The sequence below is a fragment of the Oncorhynchus nerka genome, linkage group LG25, assembly GCF_034236695.1.
Source record: "Oncorhynchus nerka isolate Pitt River linkage group LG25, Oner_Uvic_2.0, whole genome shotgun sequence".
NCBI classification, from domain to species: domain Eukaryota; kingdom Metazoa; phylum Chordata; class Actinopteri; order Salmoniformes; family Salmonidae; genus Oncorhynchus; species Oncorhynchus nerka.
The window spans coordinates 51,906,386-51,912,385 of record NC_088420.1 but is presented as its reverse complement, the minus strand read 5'-3'; the positions used below and the strand labels follow the sequence as shown (position 1 = coordinate 51,912,385).

General features: G+C 45.6%; 1 pseudogene; it reads right to left on the bottom strand.

Annotated features, from left to right (window-relative positions):
* Positions 1-2,794: 2,794 nt before the first annotated feature.
* LOC135564581 (ankyrin repeat, SAM and basic leucine zipper domain-containing protein 1-like) overlaps positions 2,795-6,000 on the bottom strand; it is a 40,071-nt pseudogene continuing 36,865 nt past the window's right edge.

Below are 6,000 nucleotides of genomic sequence, written 5' to 3'. Positions count from 1 at the left end.
GGAATTGACCCGAGGTTGTGAGAAGTTTAGAATTGGACCTGATGGGAAGAGAGAGCAGTGAAAAGGTGTGCAGGGACAGATAGAGGAAACTGAGACAGGACTCTCATTCATTCAGTCAGAGTGGCCCAGTAAGGAGAGTGGAAATATTGTAGCGGGGGCTCTTGAGTGGCAGGGCTGAAGTGACACACAGACACACAGCAGTCAGAGGAAAAAAATACCTACCTAAAAAAATACCTACCTTGTGAAGCAGGTTCCTGAGACAGGTAACTTCTTTCTGCAGGTCTCCAGTCTGTCCCTCCCAAACTCGGTCCTGGGCCCCCCCCGTGTCCCTCCCAAACTCAGTCCTGGGGCAGCTCCGCAGTGCACATTTTTGTTTTTGCCCAAGAACTACTCAGCTGCTTCAAATGATCAAAGCTTGATGATGAGTTGGTTCTTTGAATCAGCTGTGTAGTGCTCGGGCAAAAACCAAAATGTGCACATGGGGGGAGGCCCCAGGACCGAGTTTGGGAAACCCTGCCCTATACAATACTGTACAGTACACCTAAACCAGGAGGGAGGGAAAGAGAGGCTGCCTGCAGCAGACAGACATCTCCCCCTATCTTCCCCTCTGCTCTCCTATCCCTGTACTAAGTGTTGCAACGAGAGCCTATCAGTCTTTGGTGTGATAGATAAACTAACAGCGCTATAGTCCCAGGTCCCGGGGAGGAGATAGTAACTCCAATCTGACTGACACTGTTTACACGGCAAGCTGACAGAGTGTGGGCATCACAAAACGGCTGCTACACATGCAGGGAGAGGTACCATTTCAAGTCAAATAACCCGTCAACGAACACAGGACAGCGGAGCGATAGCAGCAACAACAACAACTGGAGCCTTGATGAACATGATGTACAAATCATTTGGATGTGACGTTTCTTTTTTTTTCTCGTTTCAATTTTTGTTGTATATATTATACTGTCGTTTTTGAGTTATGAGGGGAAATACTGGACATTGGCCACACACAGGGTCTTATGTATTTGTCTGTTGTGTAGCGGTCAGTTGGGTTTGACTATCTGTGTCAGTTGTCCCCCGGTATGAAAATCTCTGTCCCCCTGTCCACCCATCTGTCTGTCAGTACATTTTGTCATGTACTGCAGGTGGAATTCCGTCTAACATACACTACATGGCCAAAAGAATGTGGACACCCTTTCAAATGAGTGGATTTGGCTATTTCAGCCACAGCCATTGCTGACAGGTGTATACAATTGAGCAGACAGCCATGCAATCTCCATAGGTAACATTGGCAGTAGAATGGCCCGTACGGAGGAGCTCAGTGACTTTCAACGTGACACCGTCATAGGATATCACCTTTCTAACAAATCAGTTTGTCGAATTTCTGCCCTGCTAGAACTGCCCCAGTCAACTGTAAGTGCTGTTATTGTGAAGTGGAAACATCTAGGATCAATAACGGCTCCACTGCGAGGAAGTGGTAGGTCACACAAGCTCACAGAAGGGGACTGCTGAAGCGCGTAGCGTGTAAAAATCATCTGTCCTCCATTGCAACACTCACTACAGAGTTCCAAACTGCCTCTGGAAGCAACGTCAGCACAATAACTTTTTGTCGGGAGCTTCATAAAATGGATTCCCATGAATGAGCAGTCGCACCCAAGCCTAAGATCACCATGCGCAATGCCAAGAGTGGTGTAAAGCTCACCGCCATTGGACTCTGGAGCGATGGAAACACGTTCTCTGGAGTGATGAATCACGCTTCACCATCTGGCAGTGTGACGGACAAATCTGGGATTGGCGGATGCCAGGAGAATGCAACCTGCCCAAATGCATAGTGCCAACTATAAAGTTTGGTGGAGCGGGGACCAACTCCATGTCAATACCCATGATTTTGGAATGAGATGTTCGACGAGCAGGTTTCCACATACTTTTGGCCATGTACCAGCCCAACTAGAACATGAAATGGGCCACGTCAATATAACCCGGGTGAACTCTCTGAACAAGTGTAGCCACTACCTCCTGGGATGAGCATAGCCACATCCCTTATGCTGTATCTAGTGGTGTAATGTTTACAGTCTGGCCATCATCAGAGGATTTACCCCAGGGGATGTACAGTCTCTGTAAAAGTAGCCCGGTATGCCTGACATGAAAAGTAGAGTAGAGGGGAGAACATGGCCGTAAGGCCTCAGGGTTCATGACGTGAGGGGCTGCAGGCAGACATGGTCGCTTGGCCTGAGAGCTGGCCTGTCATCAGTCACAGAGAGGCTGGAAAGAGAGGGGGGGGATTTCATTCCATCTCCCCTCACCTTACAAATCATTATGGCCCGCTTAAACCATTAGGACTCTGCTCTCAGAGACTTGAAGAGGCAGTGGGAGAATAACAGTGGGATCCGTCTGTCTGACGGATGACTTCCAGCACTGGAGAATGGACTGTGTACAGTATGCGGGGATGATGCTGAGACCTCGCCGGTGGGGAGGGGGTCCTGAATGTAATGTCTGAATCCTGGAGAGAGGATGTCCACAGCAGGGTTTCATAATAACCCCCCCCCCCCCCCAGACATTTCACATTTTAGTTTTAACCCTAAACGGCCACACCTGATTCAATTAGTCAAGTAATCATCAAGCCCTTGACTAATTGAATCAGGTGTGGCATTTTAGGGTTAAAACAAAAATGTGATGTGTCTGGGGGGGGGGGGGTATTATGAAACCCTGCTGTGGACATCCTCTCTCCAGGATTCAGTTGCGAAACCCTGGTCTTTAGGCTTATGTGTTTAAAAGTATAATGCATGTGTAAACTTGGAAGGGATTACTCTAATAGAAAGAAAAAAAGATTTGTACTATACCCGTTGTTTATGTTCTCAAGCTGGCTGAGTGTGTCCAGGTCGACCCGGTCCAGATGCATCTCCTTCACCACACTCAGAACCTTCTGCTGGTCCTCTGGGTTGGAGATACCAATCTGAGGAAGAATGCAGTATTAACACCTGGAAAACTCACCAGCAACCCTAAGTTAGCCAGGGTTTACATTGTGTCATTACAATATTACGGATGTACATTACAGCCAATGCACTCATACTTGAATTGTGTCTCTTCTGAAAATGTCTAGTGTAAACCTGACAGACATGGAGGCCTTTCTTACCTTCTCCCTGGTCATCCTTCTCCATGGTCATCCTTCTCCATGGTCATCCTTCTCCCTGGTCATCCTTCTCCCTGGTCATCCTTCTCCATGTTCATCCTTCTCCCTGGTCATCCTTCTCCCTGGTCATCCTTCTCCTGGTCATCCTTCTCCATGGTCATCCTTCTCCATGTTCATCCTTCTCCCTGGTCATCCTTCTCCATGGTCAACAAGTAGCTCCAAGTGATGTCATTTTCATTCCCAGAAAACAAATGATACTCTGCATAAAAAAATATCTATATAATATGACAGCTTCAAACCCTGGCCTGCACCCTGAGATGTACATTACAGTTACAGTATGTAAGTATTGTGTAGCTACCTACTACCAGTATGTAGTTGCGCCCCGCCATTCAGAGGCCGCCTGTTTTGCATGTTATTTTATTGTTATATAAGTTTGCAAACAATGTAAAACTTTCTTTTTTTTATCGATTTAAAAAATCATTGTGTTAATAAAGCTGCATTTGAATATGGTCTCTTTTTTTTGCTTTCTTGAGAAAGGCAGCTCCAAAATGCAGGTGTTTCAGCCTAGCTCAGTGCTTTCTGTGGTGGTGCGGTGAGCCAGCAGAAAATACGGAGCATAGGGGATGGTAATGTTCTCTAGTTTTGCTGATCTTGGCTCAGTGTTCTGTCACTCATGGGGACACTACGTCACCGCAAAATCTACGGGGAGAACGCAAAAATTCAAGCAACTTGGGTGCTGCCATAGAGTTACATTAAAAGTGCCGATACAAGAAGGCTCAAGGAAGGAATCAGTGGCTAACTGCAAGAGTTGCAAAGCAATCACTAGCCTGCTATTCAGTGGAGTGAGTGTCTGGTCCAAGTCTGGGTGTAAGGGTCTCTTTTCCAAGCTTAAAAGAGAACATTCAACATTGAGCTAGAAAACTTTGAATACATGTCATGCTGTCAATCCAGCATGATTGCTGACGTGTTCAAAACAACTGGAAACTCAGAACTAGGACATCTCAGACTTCAGTGAGTTCAAGAAAACTGGGAACTCTGGAAAAACAACGAGCTCCGACCGGAAAAATACGTTTTGAACGGTCATCCAACTCGGAATTCCAAGCAGGGAAAACTGTCCTCTTTCTGGAGCTCCGACTTGAAGATCACTGACATCATGATTCGACATTGTTTTTATCCGGGTTCCCAGGTGTCTTGAAAGCACCATAAATCCAGAGAATGCCAGACTTTGATGACAAAATTTGCCCACATAGACCGTTCAAGTGAGCACAGCACAACAAGGTGAGTCCAAAGTATATTGTATGCTGCTGCATAAATGATGTAATATGCCAGGGAGGTATGTATATTGTAGCTAAGACAGTAATACTAAGTGTATGTTGTCTAGTAAGCTGTTAGTAGCCCATGTGCCTCACCCTAATAATTTGGTCCCTTTCCCCCTCAACTGAGCTTACTGTTCTGACTTGGTGGTGCACATGTAGCCTATAGCCCGTTTTAGAGAAATGTAATCATCAACTATTGTAAAAGCTTATATGCCCCCTTTATTTAACCTACTGTTCTGACTTTGGTGTACAGGGAGAATACTGTAAGAATGGCCCATGTTCTGAATTCTGTCCCTGTACATTTCAAAAGTGCTGAACAAATAGTTATATTTACTACGTCTGTCCTAGCTCGCTCATTAATGTCTTAATCGAAATTATGGATTGCATCTTATCTGCTCGTCGTCCCTTATGCCATAGTTTGTACATGTCAATTGTCAGTAGAAACCACATATCAAATCAAATTTATTTGTCACATACACATGGTTAACAGATGTTAATGCGAGTGTAGCAAAATGCTTGTACTTCTAGTTCCGACAATGCAGTAATAACCAACAAGTAATCTAGCTAACAATTCCAAAACTACTACCTTAGAGACACAAGTGTAAGGGGATAAAGAATATGTACATAAAGATATATGAAGGAGTGATGGTACAGAGCGGCATAGGCAAGATGCAGTAGATGGTATCGAGTACAGTATATACATATGAGATGAGTATGTAAACAAAGTGGCATAGTTAAAGTGGCTAGTGATAAATGCATTACATAAAGATGCAGTAGATGATATAGAGTACAGTATATACGTATACATATGAGATGAATGATGTAGGGTATGCAAACATTATATTAGGTAGCATTGTTTAAAGTGGTTAGTGATATATTTCCCATCAATTCCCATTATTAAAGTGGCTGGAGTTGAGTCAGTGTGTTGGCAGCAGCCACTCAATGTTAGTGGTGGCTGTTTAACAGTCTGATGGCCTTGAGATAGAAGCTGTTTTTCAGTCTCTCGGTCCCAGCTTTGATGCACCTGTACTGACCTCGCCTTCTGGATGATAGCGGGGTGAACAGGCAGTGGCTCGGGTGGTTGTTGTCCTTGATGATCTTTATGGCCTTCCTGTGACATCGGGTGGTGTAGGTGTCCTGGAGGGCAGGTAGTTTGCCCCCGGTGATGTGTTGTGCAGACCTCACTACCCTCTGGAGAGCCTTACGGTTGTGGGCGGAGCAGTTGCCGTACCAGGCGGTGATACAGCCCGCCAGGATGCTCTCGATTGTGCATCTGTAGAAGTTTGTGAGTGCTTTTGGTGACAAGCCAAATTTCTTCAGCCTCCTGAGGTTGAAGAGGCGCTGCTGCGCCTTCTTCACGATGCTGTCTGTGTGGGTGGACCAATTCAGTTTGTCTGTGATGTGTACGCCGAGGAACTTAAAACTTACTACCCTCTCCACTACTGTTCCATCGATGTGGATAGGGGGGTGTTCCCTCTGCTGTTTCCTGGAGTCCACAATCATCTCCTTAGTTTTGTTGACGTTGAGTGTGAGGTTATTTTCCTGACACCACACTCCGAGGGC